Raw genomic sequence first — 20,164 nt, 5'->3', positions numbered from 1 at the left:
TGTTCACCAGTGCTGCTCTGCCCCATAGCACAGACATCAGAAAGTACATCTCCGTATCTCAGTTTAGCTTTGGTTCAAACAAGAAATGAGACAGGGTTTACACTCAGATGGCACAGTTTTGACAAGTGTGTCCCATTCTGTGCATTCCAGGAAGAGAGTAACTTACTCATATGGTAGACAGGACATTTTGCAGCGACAGCTTTCTTGACAACTGCTGGTTCACCATCCAATAGGAATAAACACACTAACAGTTCACCTCTTGCTGCAAATATTTTTTTCCCCCCACTAAATTCATCTGGACAAAAGAGAATTAAGAGATAGTATCATTTCACTATTAAGAAATCTAAACACTTCTATCCTCAAACAACAAAATTGTAAGATCTGTAGCTGTATTTTTGATAATACACTGCTTACTTCCCCACCCCCACCAGTTTAAACAATAGTAGTTTCACTTCATTTTTGTCATATGCTTACTCAATGCTGTAGTATTTATACTGCCAACACACTGGAATTTATAACTTGCTCATTCTTAAAACTTACATTTAGAAGTACAGTCTTTTACTCCTGCCTTCTTGTTGCTTCTGTTAAGGAACCCTCATTCTTCCTAATTCTCAGTGTCAGCAGTCTTTAAAGTGATGTGCACATATTTTAAAAAGGAGAAAAAGAATTGAGTGAAATATTCCAAGGTATTACTTTAAAGGTATCAGTTTACTTGGCTACTATTGCATTACTATTTTGTTCAGATATAACCTATGATACTCAGTTAATTCACTTAACTTATTTGAGGCTACTTTGTGGTCATAGAGGAAGAAGAATTAAGAGAATAAACTATACACCCTAAAAAATATTCTCCTGAAATAACAGTAAGATTTTGAATTCATGTTTAAGACTGCAATTCTAAAAAACAATCTGTCTCTAACCTAGCAATTCTGTGCTAGGTTTGGTGTTTTGGGTTTTTGTTGTTGTTGCTGGCTTGTGGTTGTTTTGTTTTTGTTTTTTTTTTATGAAATGACTGTAATCCAGCAATAAATTAGCCCCACTTCACCTCAAAAACCAGTCATTCAGGATTGAGCTTATGCACAGTCTCCATGTATAAGAGATCTTCCCATACCTCCTACCAAGCAGCTGAACATTTCTAAGACTATTATCAATTTGTGTTAAAAAGTCACAATTAATGCTTTGGATAATTTTCTGAACAGAAAGATGAGTATTCGAACAGAGATAAGTAGCACTAATCTGGAGTTTTGGTTGTAAATTATGGGTAAGATTGAGTGTAGAAGTTTTGTTTAAAAAGGGATTGTCTGTTAACTATTTCCCAATCATGTCAACAATTTTCCCCATATAACCAGGGCAAAAGACTGGGGAAACTACAGAAGTTGTTTGCAACGTAAAATATTAATAATGAAAGTTAAGCAGGTAACTGTTGATTACTGAAATCTACTGTTACTAAATTTGGAGAATCTATCTCATGTGTCCAGCCATCTCTCTCAGGAACATGGACAAACATATTTAGATTAGCTGGAGAACTCGTACAAAAGATAAACATAAAATAACAAAGCCAGCTAAAAATAAAACCCAGGAAGTAGAACCATTAAGAAATTCAGAAGTATAAAAATACCTGGAAATTTGGAAGTGCAGTTATGGCCTACCGGCATGAAATTCAATTTTTACATCCTTTTTGCTTTATCTCAGCACTCTAACCACTGCTTATACTAGCCTGACTCACATATTCAGTTGTATGAGCTGCACTTTGGGGTTTTTTTTTTTTCTTCCTCTCCTCCCCATTGCAGTCATGAAAACAAACCAAAGTGAAGACAGTCGTTTGGTACTGCAATATTGATGCTTCTATTGCAGTGATGAATAGCAACCAAAATGCAGTGGATTTGTGTGGAAGGCAAAATACTAAAAGGTAGCAAGTTCTAGCCTGAACAAATAAAGGACGTCAAACAGTTTTTCTAGCTTGCTAGCTAAAAAAGCAGAACCAAAGGAAGCTGATACAACACAGAAATATTATCAATGTATATTTTAGTATATCATCAGTATATTTAATATCAACTCTAGCTTAAAAATAAAATTGAATAAGACTAACTCCTCCCACCTCTTTTCCCAGCTTCTAAAGAGTGTTTTGTCAGATGTTGATGCATTAACTAGACTGCTAAATGAAATACTTTACAGGGAACTTGTAAAGTGTAACAAGCTCTGGGGTTCTAACAGAGTTTATAAAAGTTCTGTTTCAGAAAAGCGTTCCAGAACCCTCTCAATTGCACCGGTATAGCTTGCACACAACTTTTAAAAATCTGTCTTCCCCGCACCTCTGGCACACACACAGGAAGAAAGCTGTGTGAACACTTCCAATCTGTACCAGCATTCTTTCTGCTTGAAAGGACACATACAAAATTAAGAAAAACGAATAAGCTATTTTCTAAGTTCTATGAAGTAAGTTTTATATTTCATTGTAGTCGTCACTAAAATGTGCCTTTCCCTCAATTTTACCACAAAAAAATATTAATACTCAGTCTAGTGGATCTACCAAAAAGAAAGCCAGGTCTGCCTTAAAATACAACTACAATTTCTATATTATTATTTTTTAAAAAATTCTGTAACACCTTTTCAGATTAAAAACCTAAAAAGATAAAGATACATTTTTTCAAGTTCTCTAATAAACAAATCCTCAGATTATTACACCATTACCTTCAAAAAAGATTATCCTGTGATTATAGTTCAAGTTTACAAAACCTGAAGTATACAGAATCATTGCTGGTAAATGAGAAAATGGAACAACCTTTCTCCAAATGATAACACCACACAATACAAACCAGCTATATAATGGAAAGTTATTAAGATAGGGAAACAGGTTCCCCTCTTAAATATATCATTCTTAAAAAAATATAAATAAAAATATTCAAAACATACCAGCCAAGTATTAGTTTTCTGTTCTTTACATTCATTTCTAGCTTTTTAAACGATTTTTAAAAAGAAAAAAAAAAGTTAGTTTTATTAAGTTCAGAAGACTTGCTCATTTAGCTCAGGAAGCAGTCACAGACCTAGTGTAAAATTTTATGCTCTCCTAAGCTGGCACCCAGTCTTTTAAGGAAGAAAGCCATGCTATTGCTGTTAAATCTTCTAACTCTATAACGTATTGCAAAGCATTTCTTGTTCTTACACAGTACTTTAATACTCAGGTAGTATTTTGCAGGAACCCTGGTGGCCTGTGCACAGGATCAGTTTCCAAAGTACTGCTGGGGAAGTGGAAAATACATTAGTCAGCGTTAACCAGACTGCCTTCCTAGTTTTTATCTTATCTGAATTTGGTAAATAATAATAAATCATAGGACAATAATACAGCAATATATTAAAAAATAATTTGGCCTGATATGTAAATAATACTACTTCACTACACAAACCCACAAATCTTACATTTTGATTTTGTTACATCTCAGCACTGTATAGAATTATAATGCCTAAAGACAAAAACCAGGCCCATAGCTCAGAATGCAATCCCACTTGTGAAGGGCTAAATTTGCTGCACGTTTGCTTCCAAAGATTTAGGGTCAGAGTGACAATGCTATAAAATAAGGGTCAAAGCACAAAAAGACCAAGGCCACAGAACAAAGAGCTTTTCGTGTCCTGAAAGAAGTTGCTTTTTGTAAGCCTGCCTTCTGGCTCAGACAGTAAATTTGTCTTTTCCTTGACATCATCCCTACATGACTTCTATAAAATGCCAGACAACTGTATGGCTTAGGAAAGGTGAAACAACTGCTAGCAGAAATCAAGTCAACTGTTAAGGGAATGCACTAGTTAATCCACTGTTAACAGCAGAGCAACACCTCCTAGTAATTGCTGTAGCTTTTCCAATCCTTAGCTATATTTCTACAACTTCATTATTTAATTAGTTGCTTCAACAGAAGTTTCAGGTGTCCTTAACACCTTTACGGTGTAGATTCCTAGTCATATTATCTACTTTGATTATTGTTTATTCAACGGTAGCTGAAGAAATATGCAGGAGCAGCAACTCAGAAGGCTGCTTTAATCCTCTCCCTACCCCTCTGTGAAATATTAATAGAAAAGATACCATCTAACACAGACGTTTATACTCCCTTTCCAAAATGTTTATGGGTTAGTTCTCTGTTTCCCCATCAGTGAGAGCCACTACTCACAGAATGGAGGTAATGCAAAATAAAAGTGTTTTCTAGGGCTGACACAGATTGCTAATCAGTGAAGTTCATTTTTCCAGCTAGAAAATGAATTTCACTTAGGATATGCTTTTTCAAAACAACAACAATAGTTCTGCCAAATGAAAGGAACTTTATCCACTGGAGGGGGGGTGGGGGGAACCCAACCCATAAGGATGCAGAGTGCCTCTTATGGCTTTATATTAAGCTAGATTTTCAATATTTCACTAGCAAGCTTAAAGTAAAACCATGCTGAATTAACTAGAAGTTAATATACGAAGAGAGATTTATAATCCAATACCTAAAGCACAGAAGTAGTCAAAAAAAGCCCAAAATCAAAATTGTACTCTCAGCCCTAACACACTGTCTAGTAAATATCCACAAATCAAAACCAAGACGCTAATCTCTGAACCAGTAGTATTTGACTTTTTTTTTCTTTTTAAATAGAAGGCTAGTTGACAGTATGTTCTTTAAGCAACTATCAGTATTGCAAGAAATTTCTCTCCATCGTAACCCAAACCTACATGAAAGAATAGGACTTATCACCAAGTTGTTCATTATCTTTTTTAGCAGCTCTAAAAGCATAACATTTTGAAAATCAGACCTTCCTTACTTCCAAGTAATTATTTTTCACTGCATAACAGATGGCTTCTGCCTTAAAAAAAAAAATTAAATATGGTAATTTTGAACTGTCCTACTAACTTACTTAAAAGCTGGAACTGGAGATTCAGATATGTGGAATTAGGTTAAAATTTAAAAAAACTTACCTTTCAACTGCGGAGATCTACAATAGTTTTTGAGTTTCAGTGGCAGCAAAACGAAGTTTTACGTTTTCAAAAGGAAGCAGATTCCTTCGCTTTTACTCTGCAGTAAGTTATAACATGTCTGATTCCTATTTTAAACATTAAATGTAGCATTTAAGAACAGTATTTGGTTTTTTTCTTTCTAAACATTTAATATAATCGAAAAATATCTTCTTATAGGAAAAGCCTAGTGTAACATGTGAAAGGCCTACTCCAATCATCCTACACTTTCTGAAAGAAATGATCACTTCTCATCTCTCAAGAAGCACTGGTGCAAGTATACTGATTTTCCTTGTGGTGAATAGCAGCCCACAAGTTAAGGAACTGATGCAAACTGGCAGATTTCCCCTTCTAATTTTGAGTCATATGCGTCATCTTTTTGTCAAAAGCTGGGAAGAAAAAGAGTCTCTCTCCCAGCCTGCCACATGAAACCACCTGCTTAAAGACAGAACAGACCAATACTGCAATATTGGTCTGCACATTGCTTGTACTTACACATTTTTTCTTGCTTTGTTCAAATAAACAAAATTCTGAAGACAGCCTTAACACTAACTTAACAACAAAATTTATCTCTTTGATTTAGGGCAAGAAATCAAGCTGGTAAAAAATAAAAAAAGGAGACCAGTCATGTTTGCATGAAAATGCTTATTCTTAAATTGGTAGTGTCTTAACCTGCAAAAGGCTAAAGATTCAGTTCCTTAAAAGCTTACATGTATGCTTGAGTAATGCAGCTAGATTTGGTATAAGTATTTGCATTCTCAAAATGAAGAGTTGATGCCTGTGATTAAGACCTCTTTATCACTGTACCTGATTATCACTAATTTCTCAGCATGTACCCCACCTCAAACCAAAAACCTACCCAGAGAATCTAACAACTTCAGTGGTTAAATTCCACGTCCCCCCCTTTTTTTTTTAATTCATTTTGAAAAATAAGAGATGAGAAAACTATTTTCTTCCTTCACAGATTCATCAAGGTTAGTCATTGTTGGACTATATACTGTGCGATGACAGAATCTCTCTTCCAAAGGCTCCAGTACCAATTAAGGTTGGGCACATCACTGCCAGCAGATTACATATTTTCAAATTGCACTGGATTTGCTGATCAGACCTGCAGAAAACAGGTGTAAATGTTTACTGTAACAATGCACTGTAGTATTTCTATTGATTTGTGGCACTGCCAGAATGACTGTAAGTATTCTTTATAAAAAAAAACAAACCGCACTTGAGAGCAGTTAAAGCAAGAATAAGTTTCAGGCATCTATAGTAAGTTGTGCAAAAGAATGCAAAGATAATACTACTTGAAAAACTGGTACTGAGTGTTGGAACAATCATCCCATTTTAATCTTAGGTTAGCTTTTTTTATATAAGCTACACATAACGATAATAGATTATATATATTGGTATATAAAATGAGAGGTATATAAAATTGGTATATAAAATGTATAAACATACACACACTTATAAAATGCTGTTGTGTTGAAATCTTTACTGTGGCACAAGCATTTGCATGGCCGGGTGCATATATTTCAATATAATGAGAGAATTTGCATTGCTAAAATAAGAATTCTTGAGCGCTTTTCAAGAACCACGACATCACCATTTGCATTAGAGGTTATTATTTACAAGCATTCAAGATGTTCTGTAAATCTATGATGAACATTGCAACTATGAAAACTGTAATTTATTATGTAATGCACTGTTACATAAATTGTTTTAAGTTTTGCACAATATACAAAGATTATCTCTTTTCCTCAGTTAAATATAGCACCTGACTGCCCCTTTTCACATATTGTATTTTCCTTGATAAAATAATGGACACAAAGTACCTGTCTGATGCCCTACCCTATTTGTGGTGTGATTTGGTTTTTTTAACGAAATGTATTATTTATACTGTCTCATTAATTTGCATAAATTTGTAGTATTTTGTAAGAAATCTGTAAGAATGTATTTTACTCACCATATATTCCATTTTCCTTGATACTTAACAAAAGGCATTTAAGTTTCAGTGCAACATTATCTTACCTCCCAAACCCCAGTACCTTTCAGACAAAGGATTCGATGTAGCACACGAGAGCAAATTAAAAACAAACAAAAACCACTACTGAATAAGTTACACCTTTCTGACAGTAGCAAGAGTGAGCAAGGTAAGACACTGTGGAAGATGCTTCTTAACCTCTAATTCAGCCAAGTGTAAGAACTGGCTTATCTTCCTTCTCATTCAGCAGAGCACTCAAGGATATGAAAAGCGAACTAAAGAAATGATTTCGTAGAGTAATCACAAAGACCAGCTTTGGCCTGGGGGAGACCCTGGGAAAGTGTCCATAGGCTCCCTCTTTTTCAGAGGGCCACAGCACATGTAGCTGTTCTGGGGTAAGCTATTGCTTTGAATTGCCCTCTAGCGTTAGCTTTCATGAATTCCTACTTCAATGACAAATTTTGTTCAGGTTTTTACATAATGGAAATTGGGTCAGCAATATAAGTTATATTAATCTAAAAATAAAACAAACAAACAAAAATTAACAGCACTTCCAATGATCATTTTCAGGTCTGACGACTGTGAGGTTGACAAATTAAGTATTACCAAAAATGTACAAAAAAACCACCCAACAAACACACACCAAAAAGAAATCCATATACATGAACAGAAAAAAAAGTCAAGGACAATAAATTTAAGAGATAGCCTAAGAACATTCTTATATTTTACATTTCCATTAGTTTCTTAGGTGGTTTCATAAAAATATCAGTTTCTGAAACAAACACTCAATATCCACAGCTAAATGTACTGTAACTACAGTGTCATAGCTGGGATCAAAACCTTAGAGTTGCTGGTATAAAAACAGAAAACAGTCTAGCAGTACTCATACCCTGGAAGGAATTATTTTCTCACTGCTAATTCAAGAGTCTCCTAGTTACACTCTAAACCTAGATGCAAAACAGGCACGATGCAAATGAAAATCCAGATTTTGAACCTGGTAATTCCAGATAGAAAAGTGCAAGCATTTCCCTGTAAGCTTATTTCAAACCATATTTTATCTACCCTTGAATTGATTAGAGAGGCCATGAATTTAGGACTTACATATGTATGTAGATAACTTGCATTTCATACAGCCTATGGATTTCCACATACATAGCATTAAAAATGAGCATATGACCCTTTGTTTAAAAAAAAACCAACCTCTGGTCATACAGAACTAGAGTCCCTAGCACCAACGTTCACTCTGCCTGAGAACTGAAACATATTGTTAAGAGTGAGGTGATAAAACAGATGAAGAAAAATACACATTTAACTGCTTCTTCTACAACTCCTGTGCTTGGCATTAAAAGCATCATTCTCTCTTCTCCTGAGAAGCTGGGAAAAAAAAATCTTTCTATTTTGTGGAACATGAGGACAGGGTAACCAGTCCATAACCATTCTTTTTGACAGGGAGGGTTTTTTTTTCCCCCCCTGTGCAAGATACTGACACAAGTGTGACAGTATCAACAGAGAACTCTGTTCTGCAATAGACTTTTGAATATGTATTTTGATTTAGAGATAGACTTTCTCATAAGAGCCAATTACAACATTCCACAACAGATGGAGCATCCTCCTTTTCTAATTCTTGATCTTGACTAAAATATGGACTAGCTTGTAACAGGAGGAAGCAAAGTGTTTTCAGAATTACTAAAGTGGTAACACACTTAAGACCACAGTATCTACCCATTCTACCAAGAGAAAATTTTGCCTCTAAACATAGAAATTCTAAATCAAATGTTCTGATTTATCAGATCCACTGGGAGTCCTGTCTAACTTTAAAAGTGACTTATATTATGCTGTATCTGGTTTGAAGTAGGAAATTCTTAGTTAAAATTAGGACGATCATAATCATGTTCATAATTACAACACTTTCAAAACATTTATGTTAACTTTTCTGTTAATACTTAAATCCATTTCCTTCTGTGGGGAGAGGAGAAATTAAAAAAAAAATCATTCTTCATATCAAACAAGAAATAGATGGATAAAATAATGAAAATCTTTGGCCTGAAGGCTTAAAAAACCCCAACAAAACCTACAAAACAAAAAATCCATAAGACACTCACAGGAAATAAAAAGCAGACTCTTAAAATTTAGTGGGTTAATGGAAAGGTGTAAATAGTTTAGAGATATTTGCACATTACTAAGATTTTTAAGTACTAAAAAAATTTAAAAAAACAGATACTGCTGATTTCTTGCTTTGGATAGATTATCTTAGTAATACATTTTGCTAAAAAACACTCATTTCCTCAAAATATTGCTGTAAAAATTTAGCATAATTTAACAGAAAAAACTTGTTCTCTGGAATAAAAAAAATCCTGCCCCCAACAACCACAAAAAAAAAAGTTTACTGTGAATACCTCTGGATTTAAAGCAAATTCAAAATTAACAGAGCTAGACACAGTGGTTTATTCAAACACACTACACAATTAGCAACTGCATCCTCATACATTTCCTTCTTCATGTTAGTGTGAACCAGTCTAAAACAAGGTGGATTAACAAGCCATCAATACAGTAGTTGAACACTTAAGAACTTTGATTACATTTCTCATTCCCCAACCCACAGCTTAAATGTATGGGTTTACATAAATTTCTACTTAGGTTTTTGTTGAAATAAAGAAATAAAAAAAATTTTAAAAAATAATAAAAAAGGGGTAATGCCTTACTTTCCTATATTTGCATTTGTGTGAGAAGAATAAGCATTTAAATATCCCAATTAGCATATTTTAACTTTTTCCTAAAGAATTTGTATGTCATTTGTTTTTCTTTTCCTATTGCCTTGCAAGACCATTTTATCAACAGATAAGGAAAAATGAGGTGTAAGTATGCCAGTCTTAAATCCTTCCTATACACGTTTCATTAAATGCTTAATCTAATAATGAAAGTTAACATCTATTTAAATCTAATAGCATACAAAACTCCATTTTAAATAATGTTAGGGCTGGATCTAGTTTAAACTAACAAAATCCAGAAAATTCAGTTGTTTCAGATTTCAAAACTTATAACAGCCATGCCTAAGATATCATAGGGTTTCATACAATGGCTGATTTTACATGTGATGTAATAACTAGGCATGGGTTGCATTTATAGCTACATATCTGTTTCAGGAAAATTATTTAAGTGGCCTTAGAAAAGCAAGAGAAGTCCTTAAAAAAAAAAAAGCCTAAATGAGTTGACAAAATAATCTGTAACAGTCCTTTTAGATGAGCAATAAGCTTTCATTGTCAGCTTTCAAATTATGATTCAGTCAACAAGGTCTGTAGAGCCTCAAGTGTATACCTTTAATACAAAGAGTAAAAGTGACCATGAAAAGTTACATGAGAAGCACTTCAGCAAAGAAGTCTGTACATTTTTATCTTTTCAGCTTCACTACAACTAGATATTGCAAAATAGTTTATGAAGTGTACAATTTGCAATAGCCACACCAATTTTTAAGGGGCCAACACTGCTGCCCTTATTTCAGACTCAACTTCCAACAAAATCAATGGCAGTTTTGCTAACTAAGAACTACAATAGCAGAGGCTAAGAGTAAGACAATAGAATACACACCACATCTCTCTTGAAAGTTTCACCTATCTTTGGGTCATGAAACAGCCATGCTAACTACTAAATGCAAGGCATTTCTAGAAAAAAAACCCACATAATATGGGCCAAATTTCAGCATTAAAATGTTGTACAGCAAATCAACACTCAAAGTAGATTCTAATGATAACTGACAACTGCAGCACTTTTTTTGAGCTTGTTAAATGAGTAAGACAATTACTGCAAAACCTCTTCTCTTTAGAATTTATAAAAATTAGACTTGTCTAAGTTCAAAATACTTCAATATCTTTTATTCATTAAAGGAAAGAAAGTTTGCATCTAATGAGAACATGATTCTACAAATCCTTATTCATGATAGGGAGTCATTAGGACTACTTGTGTATTTAAAAGTTTGCTGGATTAGGCCCTAAATTTTAAATCCCTTTGATTTACAGTTGTGAACCAGAAACCACCTTTTTTTGCTGAATAAGAATCCATGAGAAATACTCTGAACTTGTGTCAGACCAAGGAACACTCCATCAAACTTTCACCTTTTAAATATCTCACAAGGGAGCCTTAGATACCTTTGCCTTGCAATATAATCCTGATTTTCATTAACAAGAATGTAATTGCTTTTGTACAGAAAAAAATAATAAACAAATTCAAAGACGTGTTCTCTGAAATCCATATATTCCTAAGAGAACTAGGAGGCAAAAAAAAAACCAAAAAAAAAACCCACCAGAAATGCAGTACATTCAGAGCAGAGTTTCTGGACAGACTGTTAAATATTTATTTATTTGGGAGCATATTAGGCATGTTACTCAAACACTGTTACAGCATTAATAAAAATCCTTTTACTGTAATTTTTAATCACAGAAAGAAAGAAAGGATCAGAAATTAAAGAATTACTCACTAATCACAAAGCTTATATAGTTATGTTTCACTTCCTATACTTTCTGTATTCAAAGTTTTGTTTCTCAACTGATAATTTGCCATACGAGGTTTTAACTACCCTAAAATCATAGCATTATATGAAAAATATACTCAGAACATGTCTGCCTCAAATACTTCTTTAACAGGAGGTGTATTACTGCTAAAAGCCAGCAATTTTTCAGTTACACTAGCCATCAGTTACAACAATGAGGAAATATGAAATTTACACCTCACTGGATTTGCTTGGTATAAATTAACAGTTACTGGGATAATCTAAAATTTTGGGTTTTAAAACTTCTTTTATTTTATGGTACAATTGCTTCCTACAAAAAAAATGTGCTCTTGAAGACAGACAGATTTGATTAAGGATAAAAAACTGGATTCCAGCTGAAAGCTGGAATTGCTAAAGTCACGACATGTTCATAAAATTTGTTGTACTGTAATATATTTTGCTGAAGATAAAGTCTTACAGTTTTTACTACTCCATTTAGTATTTAATCAAGTTTATTCAATCCAAGAGCAGTTACTATTTTAATTTCAATTGTTTATACAAATGGTTAGTTAAGATTATTCACATATAAGTAGATAGGTTATGATTACTCTGAATGGATTTCTCAGTTTCAGCCAAATTAGTACTTCTAGTGCAAAGCAGGACTTGCAATATGAGTGTAGCATACTCCATATTAATTATTCTTAAATGTTCACCGGTTTACTACATAGTGTCTATTTACTAGCCAATAGATAAAATAAATCAAATTTCTGGCTATTCTGGTACAGGTGGAGGCTCAGAAGACAATTTTTTCCTGTTATCTGGTTCTTTGCTTGTCAAGTAGCTAGTTATTAATGCCTTTAAAAACAAATTTTGCACAGTACATTGAAATGCACTCAGCTATCTCTCTGTTCTGTTCTTTAACACACCCTCCCAACCGAAAAATATAGTGTTTATTTTAAAATAAATTTTATCATCCATACTTAAGTTTTTGGATTAGCAGCATTTCAGTTGGAATAATTCCTAAGACAAGAATATGAGAACAATACTATATGGAGAATTTATGTAACTCCAATGATCAAGGCTGTTGCAAACCCAGCCTTTTATACATATTTTTAGCTACTTCATTTCCTTTTGAGCACAGCTTGTGTAAATACTTTTACTTAGTCTTTAATAATTTTACAGAAGGCGTGTAAAGAAGAATTATTTTAACAAAAAAAATCTTGAACAAACCTAACAGAACTGGCCTATTTTGAATAATCTGAATAAGTTATACTGCTGTATACATTTTTTACAATAAAGAACATACGTAATAAAAGAAACATTAATATAATATATACCACGCTCACGCTCCATCAACCTTCCAGAGAGAGTTTTTCAATCACAAGAGTAAGCCGTTCTCCAAAATCAGCTCTCTATTGAAAGGTCAAAACCTGCAATAAAAGTGTCATGTATTATAACATATTTCCAACACCCACAGTTTCATGGTTGATCCCCAAACATAGATGTAGGTCATCGGCTTGACCCTTGCATTGTCTATATTACAGGAAATCCTAATTTTAAAAATACTTATTTTTTTTTTAACCAAACTGACTTGATTAGGAACACCTGTGATATGCCTCTTTATTATCAGAAGCCTCCTGAAACAAATCAGATTAGCATGCTTCTGCTTTCATTCTTCCCACAGCATTTTAAGATGAAAGTAAGAGGAAGAAAAAAAAAGGGGGGGGTGTGTGTGGAGTGTCTCCCCTGCCCCCAGTCTCTCTCTCCAGCCTCCAACAAGCAAGCAGGTAAGTATAAACTACTTAATGGATGTGTGATTTCAACTGCCGTATTTCCCAAAATATGCTACAGACTCTAAAGCATTTAACTTCCACTGTTTTTCTTTAAGGAAATTTAAATTTTTTTGCTCTTCAAGGCAGTACCGTTATTGCCTTTATTAAGATGTAGCCTACAAATATTTGCTACTTTGAAACATATAATGGAAATATTCTAGTCATATAGCACACTCTGAGAAATGATATAAAATTTCAAAACTTAAAGGTTAAAAAAAAAAAAACCCACACACAAAAACCCCAGGAGTAATTAGCCATGATCAGGTAAGAAGAAAGTACAACTTGGTAAGTACAGTAACCATAATAAAATTACTACTGGAGGAAACCATGCATTCACACAGCCAAATTCTTAAATTTATTTTGACTTTATTTTGACTTTTTCACTGTAGATACCATGACAAAATACATCCTATGCCTAATAAATGAGTAGCAGATGCCTAGATCAGGTCACCTGTTTACAAATACTTCCATAAATTTGTTCTTTATTCTTTAAGTGTATTCCAGAAAATACTAAAACCCTCCTCACGGCTATGAAATTACAATAAGCACCCTGCTTTAACAAGAAAAAGGAATTTGTCTTTACTTTCATGTCTTCCATATATCTTCTATTTCACCTTTTAAAAAAAAGTTTCTGTTCTTACACCAGAAACACAAAAGTTCTTCTGAAAATCCCCCCCATACTTATATTGAGATTTAACTAATATAATATCGAAACTGGACTTACATAAACCCACTTAAAATGAAAATACAAGCTTAAGCCCTATTCGATGTGTAATTACCTTTTTCTCAGACCAAATTTTCCAGTGAATTTTAGTTCATGCTAAATAAAATAATTAGCTGCAACTAGATTCAATGTTGAAAAGTTTATTAATAATCTATTTACTGTGGATACACTCATTGCAGTGTCTGAAAACAAACTAAATAGTCACGGGGTGTGGGGGGGTCCTATTTCTAACAGTGGTTTCCTTTAGACATTAGTAACGATCATTGAAAGTCACTGCTACTTTTCAGTTTTGAGCAATATAACAATATCATCTTTAGTTTTAGAACACAATTCAGGAAACTTAACAAAATAAAAGCTAGATGTACATAATTTACATTTTCTACTGTTGTGTGTACGTGGTAATGTGTGTGTGTGAGGTCATCCTTATACACTAGCAACTGTTCATTACTGAGATACAGAAAAGTGTTTAGAATTATACAAAGTTATAAAACTTAGTATTCCAGGTAAAGAGAACCTATTTTTTGAATGATACATAAAATATTGTTAGATGCAAATATTAAAGTAAAAAACTTGCCAAACTTTAAGTGTTAGCTGTAGTATAACTCAAGTTCTGCTTCCCTTCTCTAATATTCATGCAAGCCTGCTGGAGTTCTCACATGACAACATACGAAGCTAAGATCAAAACTATTCCTCAATTGTGGTACTATCAACTGCCTACTAATAGATATAGCCCAAAGTTTCTTTATCAGAATTGGAGTGTTTTAAAAACTTACAATAAAGGGTTAAAAAAATTAATCATACAGACATTGCCTTACACCCTATAAAACATGGGCAGAAATTTTTATTCCTAGTTCATTCTAACCATATATGAAATTGTCCAGTATCCAAAATCAAGGTATTTTTCAATAAAAAGGATCCTTTTGAAAACTAAATTATCTAGCTTGTTATGTATTAACACATCAGTTACCTCAAAATTCTAACTAACTCCTGCCAATAATGCACAAAACAAAAATAAAATTGCAGAGCAACATTTTCACCAAGTAAAAAAATTTACCGGAAATCTGTGGCTACACATCTCCACTCTGTTTGATGTCCCCTTTGTATTTGTGGGGCATATAATTTTTTTTTTTCCCATCTTTAAAATACATTACTAGTTCTATTAAAAAAATAAATGGCTGTGAGAAGAGTCACAGAGGACTACGTACAAGAGTAATTTGGGTAGCCTGTTCACACAAAATTTTCCAAGTATCACTGATAATAGAAAAGATCATAATTTTTGAGATCAGGTTCCAGTGTTAGATGTTAAGTGTTTAGAACTTGTAAGATATATGTACAAAAAACCCCAAAATCACACACACACACAAAAAAGACCACCCTGTGGAGAACACATTGGTGTACATAAAGTTATTTTTAGTTTTACAAACTTTATCATTAAAATATTTTTTGTTTGTACACAAAAGCCTACAATTTCATTTCCTATTTCTTTCACAGACAGTCAAAACTAGTCCAAGATGTGCTCTACCTTGACAGTTTATAATGAATGTAAATTAATGGAATGACTTGCAATGGGCCTTTGGGTGTGGGTGGATAACTATCTACAAAACTGAATACCTGCAGCATATTCGTGGAATATAGTGATAAGCTTCTCAGCTCTCCCTTATATATTCAATAGTTAATTGCTTACCAATGCAAATAACAAAAACCAGTAAGGTCCTATAAAAGAAATGTTAACTGTTATATGGCTACTTTTTATGTAAAGAAAGGTCATGTGCTTGTACATATGTAAGTGTTGCAGAAAAGCACTGATACACCTGTTAGGATGGCTTTTGACATTCAAGATGGACGAGATGTTCACCTTCCCTAGAGTGTACAGAGGCAAAATGGACATAGACAAGTAGTGTGTACACAGTTCCAGTTGTACTTCACTACAGAATCTGACTTATTAGTCACAAGGATAATTAATGAAATAAAGACTACAATTTAGCAGCAAAAGCCCTTCTATGACATTACGTTTTGGATGCAATGGTAGGGAGTTCAGAATTCCAGAAGCTAAGCAAAAATACCAAACCACCAAGCAAACAGAGAAAGAATCCCATGACACCTTGGTATCGTATATATAGTCTGCCTTTAAAATGTTACTACAACAAACTTCCTATGTAATACTTCCCTAACACATGAAAAAGTCACAATAGATATATAGTCACACTTCCAAATTACTATTATGCCTGAAAATTAAAAATCTCAGAGTTACTCCAAGCTTCGGTAGATTTATATGTATAAAATGAAAGGGTATCTCTTAGAAACTTTCAGTACAACTTGGTGGGATAAAAAAAAATAAAATAATAATAATTAAAAAAAATACCACAATGAAAAAAACACGAAGCCTATCTGGATGTTTCTCCTAAGAATCAAGATAAAGGATTAGACTGAAATGAAACAAACAACAAAAAAAACCCTCCAGCCCCAAAACCACACGCTATGCTACACAGTATACCTAAGCAATATTCTAGCAAGCATCGAAATTTAACTTTCACTTATTGATATAATACAAAAATATATGTTCAGATCTTAAAGTTCATGTGATATTTCCTCCAAATGTAACTTTTCCAGGGCCAAGTAATCCCAGTTAATGTTTGACATTTTAACTAAGGTGAAAAATGCAAGCAGTTCTACAAGGGTCTATTTAAGCTACATAATTTTTTCCCCAAAAAATATCTCAAAATAAGGAGTACATCAAATGTAAGAAAGGAAAACCTACTTAACATACAATATAAATTGGTATTAGATTGTTGACTGCTTTCATTTTAGCCACACCCACCTTTATGTAATTGTAAAATATGGGAATGGTGCAGCTGAGAAATAAAAAGGCTGAAAAGAACAGTTGTTTTATATAGTCAAATATGTGCTAAGCACAGATTTTAATTAAAATGAAAAATAGGTATAAATTCCATGCTATTGAGCATGGCTGTCAAAGAGTGGTGGGGGGAAATGCATATGCACCTGTACAATACTGAACTATAGATATTTTTTTCCTACATTAGCTAAGAGTCAGGACAGTTATTTCCTTGAAAGTGAAAGTCAGTGTCTGTGAGTGCACTTCCACTGCTGAATAATGTAAATCTCTTAAAATCCTGATATTTCGAAGCATACACAGCTACAATGAAAACAGCTTTGTGCACATTCCCATACTAATTGTTGAAAATGTTTCTGAAAACACTCTGAAAGTAGTGATGCAAATTTAAAGAAATAAGTGTTAAATTTCAGTAAGATCTTACTAATACCGGAATTTCAGAGACTAAATTGAGTTTTCTAGCTATCAGGGCATAAAAGTATAAATTATAGAGACAAATGAAGCAGCTATTCCCAGGAAAACAGGACTGAAAAAGCGTAACTTGGGTACTGCATTAGAAGAATCCAGGGAAACTAAGGATCTGAGGAAGAAAAACCTCCTTGAACTATTGTGTTTCTGCGTTACACAGAAAATACCTTGAATCACAATCCAGTTGCCATACTGGGAACGCTAAGTTTTGCATTTCACTTTAAGACTACATGCTCTCAGCCTTGTACACAGAAATCTTTTGTACAGCACTTCTGCACCCCAACTCTTCTCTACGTCCCTCCTACGTTCGTCGGTTAACTCGTTATTTTCAGTGCTGAGGGTGCTAAGCGCCAGGCGACCGGTTCTGGCTTTGAACGCCGCAGAGGGATGTGCGGGGGGGGGTGGGGGGGGGTGGTAGGGGGGAGGGAGAGGAGCGGTGGAAGGCTGTGACCCGGTCCAACCTCCCAGCACCGCGTCCCCGCAGGCAACCAGGGGGGGCAGCAGCCGGTCCAGTCGCTGCTGAGAGGGCGCCTTAACGGGGCCCGATGCTGCATTCGCTGCGCATCCTGCGCGCCCGCCAGCTCGACGGCAGCCCCGAGCGCCCGCCGACCACACGGCATCGGGGAAAATATCCATACGCCTTCCTGCCTCCGGGAAAAAAAAAACAACACACACACAAAAAACCAACCAAACCAAAACACTAAAAAAAAAACCCCAACAAAAAAACAACCCACCCAAAACGGTCGGCCGGCCGAAAGTGAAGAGGAAAGTAAGAAAAGGAATAAAAAGTAACGCTCGAAATTGTAGCTGGGAAGGAGCCCGCTGGCCTGCCTGCGCCTGGAGCTTACCGCGCTGCTATGGAGCTCCCTGCCCCGCTGCGTGGTGTTATCCCTGCCTGCGCTCCCACCGAGGAACTGCCGCAACAAAAAGCAGTCTGGTTTGTGTGTGTGTGCGCAACTCCGAACCGCGAGCGCCCACGCCAAACCCAGCCCCGAGAGGGTTAAACGGCGTCGTGGAGAAAAACGCACCGTGTCACGTATTATGTGTGTGCGGCGGGGTAATCGCTCGGCGGATAGCCTGCGAGAACGATTTCGGCGCCTATCACAATAAGCACGATCGCGCTTCTACAGCTACGAGAGACCGAGAGCTGCTGGCCACCGAGAAATGACATAGAAACAGCCACCAAAAAATAGCTAAGCCAATGACAAATAGCGACCCGGGTGACAGAGACAGAGAATTTTGTAGGCGGAGAAGAAGAGGTGAATGGCCAGCTCTGATCACAGTATTAGGCTGGGCTCTCCATGGGGAGGGTATTTACTCGTTTTTGGGGTGTGTGGGAGGAGAGGAAAAACACCTACAAATAGCTGGCACGATTCAAATGGCTTCGGATTATGTTTTCCCCCCTCTCGTTCAGGAAGGAAACTCGCGTTTTAACGCTAAGGGGGGGGGGGGGGGGGCGGGGGGGGAAATACCCCAGTGCAATACGCGATGAGCAGCACTTTGGTCCTTCGTTAATATCCAAAGGGACAGAGATGATAAATGTGATAGCATGTGGCAGCACAACCGTCACCCAGGTTTCTGCTAAAGGCAGCTCCGATATCGTGACACGGGAAATTAAGCGCTTGAGTGGGAGGTGGAGAAAGCGCTTAAACGGAGAAGTTAATCTGCTAACACGAAAACAGAGAAAAAAGGCGAAGGTTGTCCTCTTATTTGGGGGGGGGGGGGGGGGGGAAGTAGGGAGCGGAGAAAGAGCGAAGGGGCATTAATCCGGCTTACGAAAACACGGGGAGAGAGGAAGGAGGAGGCGGGGTAGGGGGTGGCGGGGCGGGCGAGCGAGGGAGATGTGCATGTAAGTGGGGAAGTCATCCTGGCTGCTGCTGCAGAGCCGGGAAGCAGGAGCCGCCGTGTCCCGAGCGCTGCCCCGAAATTTCCACGGCGGAGAGGCTGGATTCGCGGGGGGAGATCAGACGAGAGCCTGTCATGTCATGTCACGGGAGAGCGGGACGCACACCGGGGCCGCGGCGCGACCCTCCGCTCCGGCTGTCCCGCGCCTCCCGCCCGCCCCGCGCCCCCCCGCCCGCCTCCGCGCCGCTCTCCCCGGGGCGGGCCGCCGGGGGTGCGAGCGGGGCTCCCGGGATCCCCGCCCAGGCCAGACGCCGCCCGACGCCGCCCCGGGGGAGCGGGGTTACCTGCCGGCGGAGGCAGCCGCTCCCGCCCGCTCCCACCCTCTGAGGCTGAGGGAACCGAGTGACAGATCATCCCGGGAGCCAGCAGCGAGACCTGCCGCCGCCCCCGGCAGCCTCCCGCCCGCTGCCCGCCGGGCTCCCGAGGCGACTTTTCCCGGCGGCGGGGTAGAGGTTACCCCCGTTTTCCGAAGGACGGGCTTTCCCCGCCCGCCCAGTTCCCCCTGCCCCAGCCGCGCCCGGTCCCTCCGGCTCTTACCGCCTGTGCCGGTACCCGCTCCGAAGCGCGGCGGTGGTGGCGGCGGTGAGGGGGAGAGGAGGGGGGGGCGAAGGGAGGTGACTTTTGACGGCAGCCGGTGCGGCGGCGGGCGGCCCCGCGAGCCGCAGCTCCCCCGCGGCAGCGATGCGATCGGGCATCACTCGAAAATGGCGCCGAAAGAGCAGGGCTCTTCATTCAAATTCGTTAGAGCCAGCCCCGCTGCCCTGGGGCATGCCGGGAAGGGAGGGGGGGCGCGCGCGGGGGGAGAGCCGCTCGGGCTGAGGCAGCGCTACGGACACGGCGCTCGCTGTCAATGCCGCCCCTCCCCCCCCCCCCCCCGCTGCACCCCCCTCCCGCTCGCAGCCTGCGCGCGCTCCACGCCCTCCCCGCTAGCGCGCGCTCCCGCGCTACCAA

At 37.4% G+C, this 20,164-nt stretch overlaps 1 long non-coding RNA gene across 1 annotated transcript in view; it reads right to left on the bottom strand.

The window, feature by feature from the left end:
• LOC308058783 overlaps positions 1-20,164 on the bottom strand; it is a 26,063-nt gene extending 5,899 nt beyond the window's left edge. Inside the window, exons 1-4 of the long non-coding RNA XR_013925962.1 lie at positions 19,751-20,164; positions 12,771-12,863; positions 4,940-6,083; positions 167-3,239 (exon numbers count right to left, since the gene is read on the bottom strand). This is a non-coding gene — a long non-coding RNA (uncharacterized lncRNA). The remainder of the gene's footprint in view (positions 1-166; positions 3,240-4,939; positions 6,084-12,770; positions 12,864-19,750) is intronic.

Source organism: Falco punctatus, assembly GCF_963210335.1.
Source record: "Falco punctatus genome assembly, chromosome: 2".
Classification (NCBI taxonomy): Eukaryota; Metazoa; Chordata; class Aves; order Falconiformes; family Falconidae; genus Falco; species Falco punctatus.
The sequence above is the reverse complement of the archived record's forward strand: the minus strand, read 5'-3'. Positions and strand labels throughout refer to the sequence as shown.